At 45.9% G+C, this 20,796-nt stretch overlaps 1 protein-coding gene across 1 annotated transcript in view; it reads right to left on the bottom strand.

Annotated features, from left to right (window-relative positions):
• LOC306637738 (neprilysin-like) overlaps positions 1-15,136 on the bottom strand; it is a 45,077-nt gene extending 29,941 nt beyond the window's left edge. Inside the window, exon 1 of the mRNA XM_079100518.1 lies at positions 14,935-15,136. The gene's annotated coding sequence lies outside the window, so the exon portion shown is untranslated. The remainder of the gene's footprint in view (positions 1-14,934) is intronic.
• Between the last annotated feature and the right edge of the window lie 5,660 nt (positions 15,137-20,796).

Below are 20,796 nucleotides of genomic sequence, written 5' to 3' on the forward strand. Positions count from 1 at the left end.
TACAGCTATGGAATCATGTGATTTTGCTGCAACTTTCCAAATGTCATTCTTGTCCCCAGCCTCCCAAAGGGCAAGGGTAAAGAACTATTCCTCCTGCCAGTAACTTATGGCCTGGTGGGAGAAGTCATTTAAAGTGGCAAATAAAGTATCCCAAGTCATGAACAACTCCTGCCTTGAGACTCTGGGTCTAATTGTCCATCCAAAACCTCCGCCTCAGCCCTGGAGTCTCATACTGTTATTTTTAACTTTATTTACATGGGTTTATTTTACTATTTATAAACAATGATCATTTTTGCTCCTGTGTATTTCATATATATGTCATTTTTCTTTTCTGATTGAAAAGACTGCACGAGAATTTTAATTTTCCTGGAACTTAAGAGTTACAGAAGGAGTGTTTATCCCACTGATCTCTGATTTTCTTGGATAAACCGCACTTTGTCCACGGTCTGCTTGTTTCCTTCTTTTCACTCATGCTGTTGTCTGTTTCCTGTGGTTAACGGCTTGTGTTCCAGGGTGCTGTCCGGTTCTGTCCTCGCCCATCGTCCACTGATCGTGGGACCATGGAGATGACCGGGCCTCTCGGTGTCTAAGCTTTCTCCTGCGGAACGGCGATGATGCTTCCTCTTGCACGTCCTTGAGAACCAGGTGGAGTAGCGAACACCTGCAGGAATCCGCTGCCCAGCGCGCCTGCGCAGGCGGCTCCCAGGCCCCCCAGGCCGCCCCGGCCCTGCACCAACCTCACATGCTGCCCCTGGAAGTGGGCCTTCTTGTTCTATGTCCGGAAGCCTTTAAGAGGCAGAATTATTGATTCCTCAAGGGTTTGAAATAACCCCGTAACAAAATCATCTGGAACCTTCTGTGAGAGATGGTGCTTTGACAGGCTCACGCGTTCTTGTCCTTGAAGAAGTTTTGAAAATGAGTGTTTCCTCAGGAAATTACATTAGCTGTTGGCAAAACACTGAGGTTTTTTAAATGTGTGAAAATGGAACTTTTGTTTCTGATCCTTTTCTTAATGAGGCTTTGAAAGGTATTTTGTTTTTTTCTTTTGTGGCATTTTCAGAGTTTGGATGATAATTTTGTTTACCAGCTTGTTATTATTCACTTTTCATTCAGTCCTGGTGTTGCTTTTTTACTCATTTCACTTCTTAGGGTTCTCTTTTCAAACTCATCGAGGTAAATACTCCTTTGCTTTGGGTGCCAGGCTGGCAGCGGCCTCGTGGGTGTGAAGGAGACTGCTCCTGTCCGCCTCTCTTTCTGACGTTGGCATGCTGTTTATATTTTCTATGTTATGATGAGATCCCCATTTGTTAATTTATTTATTCTCCAAAACTACTTATTTAGAATTGGGGTAGGGGTGGGCAGTGAGCAGGTACAGGCCCTGCCATTGCCTTCCGGAGAAAACTGAGCTCAAGTGTTCTCCGAGGAAGGGAGACGTCTTACCTCCTTGGGGTCTGACCCATGGGGTTCTACCGCAAGGCACCTGCAGCCAGTCTTGGGGCCTTCGTCCAGAACATTGATGGTTAAGAATGTAGAACGATAAACCCCATCATAGTGTATAAGTATAGTGCACCGATAAAATGTGGGGGAAACATTGACCATTTAAACTTGCCACATACCTGTGCTATTATTGTTGTTTACAGGGTTTATACAGGTTTTTTTTTTTTTTAAATTGACTACCCGTGCATCTTAGAATATATGGTAGCTCTTTGGGAAACTGAACCTGGGTTTTCTGACCAGATAGCCAAAAAAGAGCCACACAGGAGAAATAACTATGGCAGAAGGTATTAAATAAATACTGCATTATCTCTGAGCTTGGACAAGAGGCAATGTAGGACAGGCTCTGAAGATCCCCACCTCCAGTCATCAAAATCAGGGGAAGAAGATTAATTCAGTAATAAAATATATCACTGATCTCCTCCCCACAGCCACCACAGTTTGGAGAGGATGAATGCAGAAGCATGCGGTCAGCTTGGGATGATCACAACCAGCCCTTTGGGAGCAGAGACTAGGAACCACTTCCTACCCATGCAGCAGGGGAAGAGGTCACCCGTGCTCACTCACCAGCACAGAGATCAGCCCGATTCACTGATTTTCAAAGCTGGTTAAAGATCTAGCATAGAGGATGTGAGAAGAGAAATATTGTCCTCCGAGAGAGACTTAGAGATCCCCAGGTGAAATCCAAGTTCCTTTGTATGAACGAGGTTTGTAGTTAAAAGCAGCAAAGGAAGCCTGGCTGGGCAGGGATGAGGGGCAGCCGAAGGATGGCGAGGGAACTGATGAGTGACAGCCCAAGAGGAACTGTGTGAACACACACATACACACACACCCCAACCATGCACACACACACACACAACCACATACACCCCAACTATGCACACACACACACACACACACACACAAAACCACATACACCCCAACCATGCACACACACACACACACACACAAGCCAGGCCTGTTTCTGTTGAGCTAAGACATTGAACTTACATAAAACAAAACAAAACAAAACAAAACCCTGCAACCTTTGATTAGGATATAATGTCCATCTAGAAAAATGAGTAGATCATAGGTTTATTCTGATTAATTTCACCAAGTGAAGACATCAAGAAACAGGACATTGCTAGTGGCTCAGGGATCTCCCTGGGATCCTTTCAGTCATATCCATCTCTCCCAAGAGCAGCTGCTACCCTAAGTTCTACTTCCACAGGTTAGTTTCGCCTGGCTTTGAACTTCACATGGACAGAGGAGTCACACAGTCAGTCTCCCTCTCCTCAGCATTACGTCTGTGGGACCCACCTGACTCCTCCGTGCAGTGCCAGTCTGTCTGTTCGTATTCTGAGTGGTATTCCATGGTGTGAGCCTTCTGCATTTTTGTTTTGCTTTGCAGTTGAGATATTTGAGCAGTTCCCAGTTTGGAAATGCTAGGTGCATATCTGACAAGTCTTTCGGTGAACACATGAATACGCTTCTGTTGGGTTGTATCCAGAAGCTGACTTGCTGGGCCATTGAGTGTCCAGGACATGTTTAGTAGCTGACATGGTCAATCAGTTTCACAGGATGGTGGAGCTAAGTTCTGCCGACAGTCAACCAGATCTCTGGCTGTGGAAAACATCAGCAGTTCAGTTGCCTTGATCATTTGGATACCTCCTTTCATGAGGTTCTCACCACGTCTTCAGCCCAGGTCCTCGTAGAGTGAATTTTACACAAAATTATGAAATATACACACAGGTGAAGTCCTCTGTCTGTGATTGTCCATAGCTGAAATGACCTTTTTTCCTTGATGCCCAATTAAAGAAATGAAGTTTTCACTAAAGCTCTGAGGAATCAAAACTAGGTCTTGGCAACATGAAAGAAAGACGAGAAGAATGTTCCAAAGCTTGTTTAGGTGTCGATGAAAGGTCTTGATAGAAAAAATAAAATAAAATAAAATAAAGGGCTTGAAGCTACATTATAAAAACCCAATGAACTTTTTTTTTTAAGGAGCATAGCTTGAAAAGAACCTTGACAGATGAAATTCATCATCTATGAGACAACACCAAGGAGGCAGAAGTGACTCCCCGCAGATGGTGCCCAGGGCTGCACGGCGATCCCCGGAGCGGGGGCACTTGCTCCCCCTGGCCCCACGGGGTCTCTCACACTCATGCAGAGCAGCTCTGTGACTGCTGCCCTCAGAGTGGCCAGCTCCACTCGTGGACCTGTGAGACTCGGAACCAGCCGTCTGCTTCCCAAATGCCATGGTGAGGTGGCACAGGCTTGGCATTCCCACTCCCTTGGGAGGAAATTGGAAGACATAAAAGGGTCACTGGTCCCAACAAGCTCAGACCCCAGCAGGACTAAGTGCGTCAGGCTCCAGGCCTGGACAGAGTCCCAAGGCTCGCTGCTGTGTCCGGGGCACAGGGCAGCCACCCAGCCCGCTCCGGCTCCGTCCTTTTCCGGAAGGCTGGCAGGCATTAGCTGAGCACTTCCAGAGGAGTCCCGGAGTCCGAGAGCATCCCTGTCCTTGGTCTCCTCTGCCTCTGGGTCCCCGGGATCCTGCCGACATGACACTCCCCGCAGGCCCTGTGGCCGTTGGTGCCGCTCACAGCTGTCGGTGCCAGGGCACACGTGGATGCTCGCTGTTTGTCCCGAGCCACCCCGTCTCGAGTGCTAGCTTCTGCTCAGGAGGTTGATTCCATGACTGAGTCACACACTGACTTTGGCACAAGGTTGCTCAGGAGCGCCAGTCCTGCTTCTGGAGTCTGCTGTCTGATAGGCGGAGACTTTTCCAACTCCTCCAGGTCCTGCTGCTTTTTCTCTCTCCTGTGACACTGCACTATAAGCAGAAGGGAGACACCAAGTGGCACCTCTTACTCAGCTACCCCTCCAAGTCTACCACCTGTGGGTCGTTTTCGTCGCAGTGACAGGACCCCATTCGGCCAAGGCGTCTGTCACTCTACGACAAGGGCTGCCTCTGCAGTTCCCAGCATGGCCCTCGTTTTCCTCCTGAGACCTCACCAGAACCATCCTTGGGTGTCCCATTTCTACCACATTCTCTTTATGATGACGTGTCCGCTCTGAGATGACAGACGCTCTGACCACGTTCTTCGCTCCGGCTGTGCTCTCCCGGAGCTGCCTTGGAGACCCTCGTGTCCAGCAGCCGGCTCTTCAGGGAAGTCCCGGTTTCTCTGAAGGGCCTCCGGATTGTCCGGCCTCAGCCTTCCAGTTGCAGAGCCACTCCTGTGCTCTGAGTCCTTGCTGTAGCAGCCACTTCCCCTTAGCTTCCTAGGGTGCCACAAACCGGGTGCCTTCAGGACTGGGAATCTGTGCTCTCACTCTTCAGAAGGCCAGAAGTCCCAGATCGAGTGTCCCCAGGATTGTTAATTCTGGAGCCTATGAGGCAGGAGATCTGGGGTGCCTCACCCCTGGCCTCTGGAGGCCGCTGGCCACCCTCGGCTCCTGAGGCCGCAGATGCCCCTCCACTCCCTGCAGTCGTGCATGTGTGGCTGCTCCTCTGTGTCTCTGTCCTTTTCTGCCTCTCCTATGGGTGCTGACATGGGACATAGACTCCATCCTAATCCAGCACGATCTTATCTCAATGCTCAGCTTGATTACATTCACAAAGAATGTTTGTTTTCAATAAGGTCATATTCAGAGGGTCCAAGTGGACCTGAATTTTGGAGGGACATTATTCAGCCCACTATGTATACCGTAAGAGAACCACCATAGAGTAATAATTAAGAAGAACATAAATTCACTAAGAAATAAAAAAATAAATGACGAAGCACCAGAAAAATGAAATGGGAAATTCCAGAGCTAAGAAAACAGATGATGCTTAACACAGAACTAATGAATAAATTAGAATTAGGAAAGATTAGAATAAACATGGTAAAAACAGAGTTTCTGAAATGGAGAAAGGTTTGGGATAATCGCAGTGATTTGATATGAAAGGGACAAAGAGATTAAAGGAATCGGAGGACACGTACTAGATACAGAGAGCAAACCGTTTCACGGGAGGATCCTCGGTGTCCATGAATAAGAATAAACTAAGCACTGGAGTCAAAAAAGTATTCACAGATAAAATGAATATTTTTATAAGAAGGGAAAAAATTGAGACCGCAGATTAAAGGCTCACCCTGTTCTAGGAAAAATGGATACAGGATGTTTAGCGTCAAGAAATGGTTCTGAGGAATTTACTGAACTTCAAGGACGAGAGCTCCGTGAGGGGCTAGGTGTCCTCAGGTGTGAGCGGCTCTCGGCAGGTCACCGCGGACTTCCTCTGAGTACAGCACAGCCACGTCTGCAGAGCTGTGAGGGAAAGAGTTAAATATCACACAGGTCTTGGCTTTATTTAAGCACAATAGCAAAGGGTGTCTTTAAACACGCAAACATCTCAGGAAATAATCCCCCGGCAGCCCTTCTCTCCCACCAGTTACAACGCAAAACTGAAGGAAAAACAAGCATTTCTGGAATGTTCCAGCACTCTGGATGAAACAAAAGCAGGTCGCAGAAAAGAGCGGGAACAGAGTGCAGGTCCCACCTGGGGAAGCTTCCTGCGTGTCTGTCAATGGAGTTTTCCTTTGTGACTGTGGTAAGAGCAGGCCCCACAGAAACCAAGAAGTCGGACTTCAGGCTGAAGAGTGCCTGCCAGGGCACCTCCTGAAAAGGCCAGAGCTAGATATGACCTGCAAGGGTCTCAGCCAGCGCCTGATGAGGCACACTCAAGTCAGACCCACGTCTGCACAGGGCAAAGGCCTCCTCACAGACTCAGCGCATGCGTGCCGGAGCGTCCTGCCCCTGGGGTAGCACCTGCCAGGAGGGACCCAAACCAGGCTCCAAGAACTGCACTGAAAACTAGATTCCTCAAAACACTCTCACAGTAACCCGCAAACGCCCAGTGCAGGACCCACACCTAACACGCGATTGCCAAGGCTGGGACATAGGTCGGTTTGAATTTCCACCCACGGGAAACAGACCTGACTGTCTGAATGAGACTGTTTGCTGCAGAGGATCACCACGGGACCCATGATACAGCCAGCAGCTCTCGTCCCTGGTGTGAACACAGAGACTGGGAACACCGAAACGTAACCAGGCCACGTGAGGTAGAGGAAACACTCCCGGAAGGAAAAGAGAGAAAGTCTCATGCAGCGAGGAGCGAGTTATCTTCTTAAGAAGGACCAAATGGAATTTTAGAAATGATAAGCACGACATCTTCAACTGAAAAGAAAAAAGTTTGCGGATAGATGGACTCACACGCTGAATGAGTTGGCAGAGGAACGAGTCAGTGAACTTGAAGATAAGTCAGGAGAGACTGACCAACAGAGAGGAAAAACTCAGTTTCCAGGGACACCTGGGTAATAGCAGAAGGTCTAATGTACACAGATGGGAGTCTCAGGGAGTCAGAGCAAGAGGTGGAGGCACACACACACACACACACACACACACACGCATGCAGCACACGTGTACACAACACGTGTGTACACATTGGTACATATGTGTACACACACACACACTGAAGAAAAACAGTTGAGATTCTCTTTTTATTCAAAGACATAGATTTATAGATTTAAGAAGCTTGTCAAACCCCAGACAGGAAAAACACAAAGTATCATGGCAAACAAGGGAAAATCAGAAAGTACTCTGGAATGAATAATAGGAATTTTTGTGAGATAGGTCTGAAACTTCGGAGAGAGGAAAACTCATACTTTTTAAATGCTTATTTTAGAAAAGAAGAAATATCTAAAATTAGTTCCTAACATTCCACCTTAAATGAATAGAAAAAGAGCAAATTATACCCATGGTCAGTAGAGGAAAGAAATAACAAAAGAAAGAATAGAGTTGAACAAAAGAGATAACAGACAACAGAGAAAATTGGCAAGGCCGAAGGTTGATTTGTTGAAAAGACCAACAAAATTGGCAAATTATAGGTAGAATGCTCAACAAAAAAGAAAGAAAAGAAACCATCAAGATCAGTCATGGAAAGGAAACTATTACCTTGAGTCTACAGATGTTAAAATGATAATTGATTTCAAAAAGCTAAACCATCACTATTTTGAGAATTTATATTTTTACTTAAAAGACTTTTGATAAAGAAGAAATCAAACCAAATTTGCAGAAAATGCAGAAGTGCTTCTCTTATAAAACTGGTCTACAGGTTTCACAGACGTCTCCAACCTGATTTAAGATGTTTTGGTGGTTTGGGAAAGAAAACAAGCTGCCACATGCTGTTTGCTGACTAAGAAGAAAAATGATAATAAAACTTGTCCTTCCTTTCCCAACCCAAAGAGTTATAGAGCAAGCTCACTTATGATACTGATCCAAATACCTTTTACGATTTGTAAATAGTTGTCAATGAAGGAAGACTACACCTCCTGGCCAAGTGAGTTCCATCCCCCAAATTTCACACAGAAGAAAGCAAATGAATATAGTTCCTCATAACATTGAGTTAAAAGGGGGACGATCCCATTCCTGTGGACACTGAAGGTGTCTGACGGACGTTCAGCTTGAGGAACTACCTGGTGGGCAAATAGTGTCAACGTCCCAACGCAGGCTGCAGGCGAGGGTTCTGGTGGTGACACTATGGTTCCATTCGTCCAGGAGATAAAGGCCATTTGAATTAAACAAAGGAGAAGAAGAAGAGTGTGAACTTGGGCCTTCAATGGCCCCAAAGGCTCGTGCCCTCCCGGCTTGGTCAAGCCTGCGGCACTAGTGACCACTGGTGAAAGGCTCGGGAGATTGAGCCGAGTGGACAGAAGTGAATCACTGGGGGTGTGACTTGAAGGGGACACCAGGACCCTTACCCCTGCTTCTCCCTGTCCTTCCTGCCCCGAGGAGAACAGCTCGGCTCCACCTTGTGCTCCCTGACATGATGATCTTTCTCATCACAGCCCAGAGTTAAGAGACAGCCGACCAAGACGGAAACCTCTGAATCGCCCAGCCAGTTCGCCTTTCCTCCTTCCAGGTCACTTCTCTCAATGTTTTGACGCAGGTAGGAAAACTAACACCGAGGGGCAGAAGAAACGGGAAAGGACAAGACCGTCACTTGTTGGAGAGCGTGCTATCTAGTTGGACTTAAAAGAATCTCAAAAAGTCCTTTTGAAATCAATATAAAAAATGTTAGCTAGGTGGCTAGTTACAAAACTAATATGCAACCTTTTCTGACAGTAAAGAGTCTTTCCAAGCAATAAACATCGGGAAAAAGCGAGCATTTCATTTGAAATAGCATAAACTACAATTTTTTTTTTTTAAATTTACAAAGGATTTACACCCTAGCCATGTAAAAGAAAATGTAGTAGAAAATAGGTAAATGTGATGGATGCTTAACAGAGAAAGAAATACAAATGACCCCAACAGGAAAAGGTATTCACTTTCATCTGTAATTAAATAAAGGTGACAAAAGCAAGAATGGTGATCTTTTCTTTTTATAGTTATTAATGCATATTAATTGTGCAAAGTTTCACTGTGACATTTCCATACATGCATATAACACCTTTCAAATTAACTCAGTTCAAAATCCATTGGTGGGGAGGGTGTGAAAAAATAAACACACACATCTTCTACAGTTGTGTGTGTGGGAAAAAACACGCACGACTCCTTGAAAGGTAATTTGGCAATAGTTGTTTAAAAAAAATGTAAAGATCCAAATACTCTTAAATACTTAATGGAATGTGTGCAAAATGTTGTGTGTGTGTGTGTGTGTGTGTGTGTGTGTGTGTGTGTTTCCCGGAGATCCTGATGGACCCATAAGAAACTCTCAATTATTTATCTGGGAGCAAAAGACTGGGCATGAACCAGGCAGAGAGACATTTTCTTTTCATTATGTGTGTTTCTGTTCTACTAATTGAAGGGAGTTGTACAAAGTTCCAATTCCTGAGTGCTTTGACACATTTTTTCAGAGAAGAGGGGAGTCAGCCTGGTCCTGAAGACAAGCAAGCCCAAGGGCTCATTCTCTAATGCCTGGAATTAAAGCACTCTTCGTTAAAATGATCTTTTAGAGCTAAGTGGAGCTGTTGTAAAGTGACAAAGTCTAACTTCAAGAAAAGTGAAAAGAGTGATCCCATAGAAGTTTAGAAACATTTGGAGTTTTCCTCCAGACTGGAGCCATGGTAATACTACTGACAACCTCCTTTCTTCTCAGTCTCTGAACGCCCACGCCTTCAGTAGCCTAGCCGGGCTGATATGGGGGACTAAGGGCTGGAGTTCAGGACCCAAAGTTTTCGGCTTCTTTGCCTTTCTCTTCGTCTTCAGCTCTTTGCCTTCTGTTGAAATTGAGCTCCCTTTTCAGTTTTTTATTCATTTCTTGGAGATATTGCATGATGCATTTCTATTTAAGTAGCAGCCTTGGCGTTTTAAGACCATTTTCAAAAGGGTTTTGGTGGGTTGGTATACTCTAAATACCCTGCAAGATAATCCAGATCACAATCTCAAGATTACAGTGACAACTGTCTGTCCTGATAGATGCCTCATATTCTGGCAAAATCCTTCATGTCTCTAAAAAATTATTTTTACAGGTGTTTCAGATATAAAGCAAATTTGTATTATAACAAACAAAATGTAGTCTTTTTCAAAAGTTGATCTGAGTTTATTGAAGTAAGAATATTTAACATAAAGTATACCACCTTAAAATAATTTTAAGTGAACAGTACATTATCAGGACTACAAGCATGATGTTGTACACCAGAACTCCAGAGCTTATTCACCTTGCTTGATTGAAACTTTATGCCCATTTCTCCCTCCCCAGAACCCCTGATGATGACCCTCTTCCACTTTTTAATTGTATGCACTTGACAATTTCAGATTGTGTAGTCATGTAGGATTATCACGTGCTGTCATGTAGGACTTTTTTCTGTGATTGGTGAGTAATTCATTGGTAGTATAATGTCTTCGAGGTTTGTGCAGGTTGTCTGACACTGAACAATTTCCTTCTTTTCTTAAAGCTGAATAAAATTGCTTTATATATATGTATAGTTTGCAATATATATGTTTAAAATTATATTATTAATATATATTAATACATATATATTGCTTCTCCTTTGTCCACTCATCTGTCAGCTGATGTTTTGTTTGGTTCCAGATCTTGGTGATGGGGAACCGTGCAGCTCTGAGCATGTGAAGATTGCTTTGAGATTCTGATCTCAATTCTTTTGGATAAATGCCTGCACGTGGAATCGCTGGATCATATGATTATTCCACTTTTCCTCCTTGGGGACCCTCCACACCAGTTTGCACAGTACCCACCGTTGTGCGTTCCCATTAACAGAGTGCTTGGTTTCAGAGTCCCCACGCCCTTGTCCATGTGGGTGCTTTGATAACAGCCATCCTGGCAGGTGGGGTGGTGCCCCCTGTGATTTTCGTGACTCTCAGGATGCACGGAGTGGAGCGTTTCTTTTGATAAACCTGTCCATCACTTCAATGTCTTCTTTGGGGAAATGTGAGTTCAAGTCCTGACGCTGTTTTCAATTGGGTCATTAGTGTCTGCTGCTGTTGAGCTGGAGGGGATCCTTGTGTATTTTGGAAGTTAAGCCTTTATCAAGCACATGGTGGGTAACCGTTTCCTCCCAACCTCCAGCCGACTCTTTGCTCTGTGGCTCGCTGCTTTTGCAATGCTCAGCTTTCAGTCTGGTGTGGTCCAGCTGCGTTTGCTTTTGTTGCTGCCTATGTGCTGGTGAAATGGCCAAGAAATCACCACCAGCTACACAGTCTTCTGCTACCCTTCCCTGCAAAAATTTGCTGCAATAGATAATTGTTTTAGTTAGCTTTTCCATTGCTGTGACTAAAGGACCGGACCAGCACAATTGTAGAGGAGGAAAAGGTTATTTGGGCCTCACGGTTTCAGAGATCTTAGTCCATAGACAGCAGACTCCATTCCTCGGGGCTGATGTGAGGCTGAACATCACGGCGGGAGAGTGTGGCAGAGGGAAGCAGCTCACATGGTGATCAGAGAGCAGAGGACTCCACTGTCCAGATACAAATGTATACCCCAAAGCCACACCCCAAAGCCCACCTCCTCCAGCCACGCCTACCACTTAGTTACCACTCAGTTAATCCCTACCAGGGAATTAATCACTTAATTAATTAATTAAGACTGTCACTACCCAGTCATTTCTCTTTGGAAACTTCTTGCACTGTCTCACATGTGAGTTTTTAGGGGGACACCTCACATCCGAACCATAACAATAATTAAGAAAGCAAAACTACTTCTGACTTTAAAGGCTCGGGACTATTGCCTGGGCTCTATCCTTATCCACTTAAGATCTCCACCTCCCAGATTTCATGGTTGTACATCACAGCGTCTTCTTTTGTATTTTTAACATCATCTAATATTTTTTTTTGGTACTGGTGGTTGAAGCTGGGGTGCTCTACCTCTGAGTCACCTCCCCTGCCCTTTTTATTTTTCATTTTGAGATGGGGTCTCGCTAAGTTGCTGAGGCTGGTCTTGAACTTTCCATCCTTCTGCCTTATTCTCCCAAGTTGCTGGGTCGTAGGTATATGCCACCATGTGTGGAACACCAGCTTTTTGGAAAACATTATTAGCTGTATTGCATGTCCCCAGACTTATCTACAGAATTAGAGGCAGATTTCCCATGAAGCCAGTGAAGTATGGGCTCGGAAACTGACTGAAATTCCTTCTCTTAGTCTAAATGAGCATCTACTTTCCAAATATAACTCTGCAGTCACAATTATGTAGGTGTTTTTCTTACAGAAAGTCCTGCAGATGATGTTGCTTTCAGGTTCCGCCATCCTGGGTGTGTCACTGCTTAGACTGCCAGCCCTGGGGAAAGGCTGCCTCTGCTGCTCTCCCTACTGTGGTCTCGGAGCCTGGACAGGGCCTCACACACAGAACACACATCATCAATCTTTGCTGAATAAATGTTGAAATATGGACAATCAGAGGTAAGAGCATTCCCACCAAGACTGCTGATTCAGGGCCAGGGAGCTGGTCCCAGAGCTCCAGGGAGTGTGGTGTGGTTGGAACTTGTGGAATGATGGAGAAAGGAGAAAAGGAAGTGCTGGGACATGCAGGCAGATTCCAGAAGATTCTACAGCCTCTGAACATTGGGCTCATTTAGGCAGAAGTGCCGCTGAAGAGACGGGCGTGGGGGTGGTGTGGAAGACAGGCTGGGGAGGGGCAAGACTGAAAGCAGGTCTCCAGGAAGGTGGCAGCGGTGGCGTGGGCCAGAGGCTGAGAGGAGGGAGGGAAGAACGTGGGGTGAACCAGCAGCAGCTTGGGATGGACTAGGTGTGGAGAGCAGGGAGAGGCAGCCAGGGTGCCTAGATTTCTGTGTGGAGTGTAAGATGCTCTTTGTCGAATGACAGCGTTCCGGAGAGGATGCAGAGAGACCTGCAGGACAACGGGGCGACCCGCTCTCCCTCACAGCAGAGGTTTACTCCTGAGGCGGAGTTACCCCAAAGCTTCACGCGGCAAACTAAAAGCAAACTAGCACCAGCCTTGCCTTGACATTTTTCTTAAAAAAAGTTCTGAATATATAGTTCCTTAAAATTTTCAGGTCCTGACATTTTAAGATTCTATTGAAGGGCCAAGTAAGATATACAACTCTAGAAATGTTTCAGATGCATTTCAAATAAAGGACTGAAAGTCTCTGACCCGTTTTTTTTTTTTTTTTGACATAATTTCAAATTTACAGAAAATTTACAAGAATAGCATCAATACATTTTGGATACTTTTGACCCATATTCTTCCCAATCGTAACACTTAGCATTTGCTGTATCCTTTCTCACAGTCCCTGTGCTGCTTGATCTGATTGTCTCCCTATGTATGTAAATAGGCGCACAGACCACAGATTCATAATACACTTTGCAAAGATACATGTTTTTATATGTGTGAGTGTAATCCTGATTTCTAAAACTCCCGTATGCAAGTCACAGGCAGGCGTTCATTAGGCAGTGGTTCTCTCCAGGGGTGCTATTGATTCAGGGAGTGTCTGAAGATGTCCCCACTGGCGTTTCGCTGTCCCAGCTTGAGCCGGTTGCCATGGGCATCTCACAGTGAAAGGTCAGAGTTGATGCTGACCATGGTCATGCACAGGACGACGCTTGTAGCAGGGGATTATCAGCCCCTAAATGTCAACAGGAGGATGTCACAGTTAGGTCACCTACCTCTCTGCCTGGACGCAGCCCAGGTGGCCTTGGTAGAAACCCTCTTCTTGTGATCATTTTCTCTGTTTTTAAGACTGATTGCTGCTACTTTCACCCTCAGGGCACCAGGGTTTAAAGTTGTCATAAAGAACAAATCAGAGGACTTTAAAAATGTGCTGCTTTACCTTATTTTATCTGTTTTTAAAATTATATTAATAACTTTAATTTAACCATGTCACGATGTGTATATATATATATATATCAAAATATCAAGTTATGCCCCATAAAATAGAAAACTTATATTTGTTAATATACCTTTATAAAGATGGAAAGCAAAAGTATGCCTATTTCCTTTTATATTCACACATTCCTTGTCAGAACCTGCTAGGAGTAAGTCCTCACGTGATCTCCATCTCCCTCCACCTGCTTTCTTGTGCAGTTTCTAGAACAAGGACTTCTCTCATGTAACCTCAGCAAAATAATCAAAACCAGAAAATCATCGTTGATGTAATACAACAAATGGCAGGTTTTATGGAGATTCCTTTGGTCAGGGTTTGAAAATTCGAAGATCTGTCTTACAGTCTTTTCATCACGGTGAAAGTGGCCATTTAAACCACGAGAGAAGCTCTTTTGGTGTCAATGCCTGGACCTCAGTTTAGATGGATGGCCAGTGACCTGGAGCGGCCCCAGGCGCCACCCAGCAGTCCCGCTCCCTGGTCTGTTTATCTCGCTCTGCCTCATTCACACCTTTTCCATTTCAGCAAAACCTCTACCTCCTTCTTTCCCCTCCTGACTCTCAGCAGGTAGTTGAACTTTGAGGAGACAGAAGGTGCTGGTCCATGGTCTGTCCAATCACCTGCCACCCGCCTCCTCTGCCTGGCTCGCCCTTGTTTCTTGCCCCTCACTTGGCTCTTCCTCTGGCCCAGGGTCCAACCCCCTTCTCCTCTGCCTCCTCAAGGATTGGGTCCTGCTGTGGTTCATATCGTTAGGAGAAGGAGGTGACCGGAGATGATGAATCCCCTGCCGTACAAAGAGCTCCTTTACTTCCCACGTGCTCCAACAGGAGAATCACAAGAACAAACCTTTCAGGGAGGTGCCTCATCTATGTAGGGGGTGAGTCCCTTTCATTTAGAACCCACTTATTAAATTCTGGTTGCTTAGTCAGAATGGAGGTGTCCTCTGAGGATGCAGGGCTAATGCAGAGGGGAGGCCTACCTTGCGGAGGGAGGTCTCAGAAGAGGCTCTGATGCAGAGGGGAGGCCTACCTTGCGGAGGGAGGTCTCAGAAGAGGCTTTGATGCAGAGGGGAGGCCTACCTTGTGGAGGGAGGTCTCAGAAGAGGCTTTGATGCAGAGGGGAGGCCTACCTTGCGGAGGGAGGTCTCAGAAGAGGATGATGGGTTGAAGCTATGGAGATCCCAGAGGACAGGCAGGTCCCTGGAAGCCAGGGAGTGGTGCAGCCGGTCTTCAGAGAAGAGTGGGCAGGCTGGCAGAGAGCAGCCCTGTGCACCCCATGCCCTCAAGGTGTCTGTACAGGACCCTGGGTTTACTCGGGTTCTGGAGTCCAGTGTGTGAGATGAGTAACTCACGTATGTGGTCTGGCCAGGCGTGATGTAAGTCTTGCGGGCAGGAGCATTGCACTCCATGTTCTTATCGCAGAAAAACACATGTCACTCACACAGCAAATTAGGAAAGTGTTTGGGAACAATTCAAAGCTACGTAACATGTGGTTTTCTCTTCCCCACTTCTGCATCATTGATATTTTCCTCTTCTGCAGATCACCTACTGTACTGTACAATCTGACTTCCTGTCCCCACGCCCCACCCTCAGCTGCCACCCATTGCCGGGACACGCACCCAACCAGGTGGGGTGTTCTCACTGTCTCTCTCCTCCTTTTTCTTCTCTCTCATTTTTTTGGGGCGATGGGTACTGGGAATCAAACCCAGGGGTGCTCAACAATCGAACTACAAGCCCCCAGCCCTTCATATTTTTGTTTAGAGGCAGGGCTCACTAAGTTGCCGAGGCTGGCCTGGAGCTGGCCATCCTCTTGCCTCAGCCTCCCTAGTCACTGGGTTTCAGGTGTGCACCATGACACCCGGCTCCTATTCACTCTTTATCCCACTCTAATTGGGCAGAGTCTGCCCCACACTCTACCCAACTGTCCTCATCAAGAGCTTCAACGACTGTGTTGCCAGATCCGAGGATCACCTTCCAAGTCTCAGGGCACCGGAATGAGGGCGTGCAGCAGGACCAGGGCAGCCAGCCCTCTGTCCTTGGTTTCTAGTCTCCTGGCTCGGGGTTCTCCTCCATCCCTTGCTGATTCTTCACAGCCTCCTTTGCTGATGGCTTCCTCATGCTTGGGGGCTCTAAACACCCAAGTTCTCCTGGGCTCAGTCCTCTGGCCCTGCCCGCTATTCCACCTTGCTTCTCTCAGTCTCCAGGTTTGAGGATGGTGGGTGCATGATGCCGGTCAGAGCAGGGCAGGAGGGAAGGAGCTGGCCCTGGAGCCGGCCTGCCTCCATCACTCACTGGCAGATGACGTGGCGTCTCTGTGCCCCAATTTCCTCCTCTGTGAAGTGAATAGAGTCATACTACCTACCTACCAATTTTGTCAGAATTTATCTTCGCCAGACTCAACCTGAAAAACATAAAACACATCAAGTATTTACAGCAAGGGCAACTTACCGTATTTAACTACTAGAAGAACTGAGAAGTCCATCTAAAGGAAGCGAGGAAACGCAGATATTCATAATGAAAGCTGCTTCTGCATCTGCGGGCACAAAGCAAGACTTCTATAAAGCTACAGTGTTCAGGGTGGCACCGGATTGGACGAGAACCTACACCTAGGTCAGCTCAGCAGGTCAGAGTCCACATCAAACCCTGTGCTGTAAAAAAGGTGCCAGAGTAATTCAGTGGGGGCGTGGGAAAAGTATTTTCAACAAATGGCACTGGAGAAGCCTGATAAACATTTGGGAAAAAAATAAATATCCCATATATTAAAAAAAAAAAAAAAAAACCTAGCTAGAAATAAATCATAGAGTTGAACTTGCAAGCTTAAAGCTATGAAACTTCTAGAAGAAAACAGGAGACTTTTTTCCCCAGTCTTGGGGTAGAAATTTTTTGTTTTTTGGGAATAAAAATGCAAACTGCCAAAGAAATTTGGAAAGTTAAGTTTCAACAAAATTAAAAATTCTGCTCCTCAAGATACACTGCTCTTCAAAAGAAAAGGCAAGCCACAGACTCATAGAAAAATTTGTAACCCACATATCTGACCAGGGAGTAACATCCAGGTTGTAACAGAACTCTTACAACTCAATAATAAACACGCAACCAGACACAGCTATAAAAGAAACAGCCACAGCTACATCTGATTGGCGGAATGGTGGGAATATTACTCTTAGTGAAAGAGGTCAGTGGAAAAGATTGCATGCCCCATGATCATGTTTATATGAAATTTCAGAAGGGAAATCTTCGGGACAAAGGCAGGGCAGTGGTGTCTGAGCCTGAGGCAGCTGGGAAGTCCACCTGAACAGGGTATGAGGGAGATCTGGGGGTGATGCACAAATGTCGTGTCTGGATAGCAAAGGTGGTTACACCAGCGCAACTGTCAAAACCCACACAGTTGAGCCCTGAACTTGTGAGGAGTACCTCAGCCATGTCAACGTGAGCGTTAAGAAGGACCTCGCCTATGCGAAGGTGGACTGTGGCTTTTCCCTGAAAACCCGCTGCCCCCACAATCTGCCTGTCTCAACGCACGGAAGGTCTCTTGCACTTGCTATGCAGGCCATACATTTTGGAGTCTTCTGGACCCTTCTCTTTCTCCTATGCCCCACCTCCAGTCCATTAGCAAATTCCATGAGTTCTACCTTCAAACATATGCCATCACGCTCACTTTCTCCGCAGTGACCGTGCTCCAAGCTGCCAGCTCCAGCCTGGATCAGCGATGTGGCCTCTGAGTTGTGGCTTCCCTCTGTACCCCTTCCCCTTCTCCGTCAGTTTTCCTCAGGAGCCACTGGGTCACGAAGATGCTGCAAACCCTCAACTGGCACTTTTCTGAAAGGTTGGAGGAGGGACACACCTGTGTCTCCGTGTCCTAACCAGGCAGAGGTCCCTCAGCACCTGCCCCGCTTCCCCTGCCCCTCTCCTCAGGGCTCCCCAGGGCCCTGGCTGTCCTCCTGCAGCAGGGCCTTTCACTGTGCCTCCCGAGGTGCTCCTGACCTGCCACTCCTTCCAGATCCGCCCCCCGGCCACCGCCTCAGAGGGGACTTCCCTGAACATTTCAGATGGGTGGCCCTCTTTTCCCTTGCTTTATTTGTGTTCTCAGCCCTTGTAACTCACGCACAGATGACTTGTTTGAATGCTGTTTTGGTTTGTCCTCACATGGAATAGAAGAGTGCCAGAAATTTTCTTTGTTTTTCATTGTATCTTTAGCTCCTAGAGAAGTTCACTTAATAAATTTTTATCTATCCCTTCATTCTTTGAACAGAACATGTAATTGATAATATTTTTAATTTACATATACTTTATATGTGTATGTACACACACAAAATGTATCTATCCATATAATATGTAAATTTTATTATAATTTTATGTAAAAATATGCAATTAACCTAAGTGTCCATAGACAAAGAAAGAAAGAAAATGTGTTTCACGAACATAATGGAATACTATTCAGTCTTTAAAAAGAAGGAAATCCTATTATTTGTAACAAAGTAGATGAATCTGGAAGACATTTCATTAAACGAAATAAACCAGGCACAGAAAGAGAAAAACTGCCTGATTGCATGTGAGGAATCTAAAAAAGTGAACTTGTATAAAATAGAGAGTAGTGCTGACAATACAGTCCAACTGGGAGGGTGGTTGCCTAGAATGCACGAGGGCCGAGTTTGAGTCTCCAGCTCTGTGCGATGGATAGAAAGAGATATAAAATAAAGAGAGTGAAATGATTATCTGAGGCTGGGCCTGGGGGATCGGGAAATGTTCGTCAAAGACCACGGCGTTTCACTAGAAAGAAGTAAGTTCAGGAGGTCTGCTGGTCCCTCCCAGTGACTATAGTTAAGAATAGGTTACCTACTTGAAAACTCTACGGGAGTAGGTTTTAGATTGCATCATCACAGAAATGAGAAATCTGTGAGCTGACGGAGATGCCCAAGAGCTGGATCCAGGCGTTCCCCGGTGCATACGTCAATCCAAGCATCGCCAGCAACCCCACGAACACGGAGAATTGCTGCTTGTCAATAAGCAGTCAAGCGGCTCCCTTCCCAGGGAGCCAGGGAGCTTTGCCATCGCCCACACCAAGTTCCAGCGAGCCACCACTAGGAGGTTGGACTCAGCAGGAAACACGAAACCCATTTGTCATCCCGAACATAAATTTAAACTTTCTTTCATTATTGTTTTAGGCTTCATTTCCAAACTGACCAACAGACTTGGGCCCTCGGGGTAAAATAGATATGACGCACTCTTTAAAGTTCTTCCAGTTTTGTCAGAAGGGGCAGAGGAGGCCAGAGTGTGTTAGGTAATGGCTGCTGCGTGTTTTGTTAAAATCCCTGGGGACCGGCTGAAACCAGAGAGTCCCAGTTCCCCTTCATCCGTGCGTTATTAAATCTCAACTGCGGAGTCAGAGTCCTCCTGAGCTGGGGCCCCATGGATCACAGACAGCAGGGAGGACAGCCCTACCCGTGGTTTGCTCCTTGTCCCCAGCCAGGGCCTTCTGTGAACACAGCTCTGGAGCCCCTCCACAGGCGGGAAGCGGACAAGCTCATAAAACGTTGCATATGGAGGCTCCTGCTCACGTGGAGAGCCACAGTCCACATTCCTAGCAAGGTTTCTGGACATAGAGTAGAAATCTGTGATTGCCAGGGGTTCCCCACTGAGGCAGGAAAAGCAAACATGGAGGGAAAATAAATCTCATGGAACAGCCAGTGCGCATTCTGCCACGTGCCTGGGGCTCAGGCGTTTGCCCGAGGTGCCTCTTTGATGGTCAGGGAACACGCCCACTGCAAATCTCCCAAGGGTGTCTGGCGGCAATGCTGCACAGGGAGCGAGTTTCCACTTCGACACCTTTCCCAAGATCGCTTCTTCAGAACCTGAGTCTTACAGTTAGTCGAGGAGGAGGGAAGCCTTCTTAGGAAGGACCGTGGAGGTAGTCTTTGTCCTTGTGTATATTTTAAAAATATGCAGCCCAGTTTTTAAGGCAGTTGGTCTAGTTTGCAGTGTGTGTTAATTGAGATAATAGTCTAATTCTGAATCTGTAGGTATCTCAGTGTTAAGGAATGTCTCCTAGTGTAGCTGTAATTAAATTCCATGTCACCTCAAGTTTATTCTGGCCCAAGGGAAGAAAGTTACATGGGATTTTCATTAACATTTTAATTAGTCTTTTGGTGGTTGCTGACTCCTGATGGATTAAGTTTTTAGAGAACAAAGGTGAATCTGTTCATTGTATCCACTGCAAGCTGACTGAATGTTCTTTCTGACATGTCCTCGGTTGCTTGGTGGCACATTTTCTTATTTGTTTGATCTGCTATTTCAGCCTTGAATAATTGATAGAATGTTTTAGCATCAAATAGGAAACAGTGCTTAGCACACAAAGATTGGCTTTAACATTGAAGTGTCTCTTATTTTATCTTTAAACTTTAAAAGGTGTTTAGATAGTTTATGTTTTCATCTAACTAGGAGTTTTAATTTTTACTTGCATTTGTATACATGGTCATTTTAATTTTGTCTGGTAAAATTGCATTATAATGAAGCTTGTTGGAACATAATTTCTATCTCATAGTTCTGAATGGATAAAAATGGGCTATATTATCTAACATCAGAAATATATTGAGGGATACACTGTATTTTCTTCTTTTCACATTTACAGTGGTGTAATAACACACAGTGAAGAAGCAATGTCATTTCAAGCCATTTTTCTTTAGCCTGGCGCATTTGATCCAAATTCTCCAGACAGTCAGAATTCATTTAGAATAATTACTTCTTCCACTTCCAACACAGAAGCCTTTGAAACAGTTATCTCACTCTTCCGTTGCTGGCTTCCTCATCTCCAAAATGCGAGGAGCCTTCTGAGGCCTACGTGAGTGCAGGTGACGCAGCCTTGCGTGCCCCGGTCCTCTTCCGAGGCTTCTTTTCCTCATTCCCGTCTCCAGAGTTTGCCCCCACTGTCCTCCCTCCCCAGATCCCCACATGGCTGGCTCCGGTTCTATACTCAGGTCTCACCTCATCGCAGAGGG

The sequence above is a fragment of the Sciurus vulgaris genome (assembly GCF_902686455.1).
Source record: "Sciurus vulgaris genome assembly, chromosome: 10".
Classification (NCBI taxonomy): domain Eukaryota; kingdom Metazoa; phylum Chordata; class Mammalia; order Rodentia; family Sciuridae; genus Sciurus; species Sciurus vulgaris.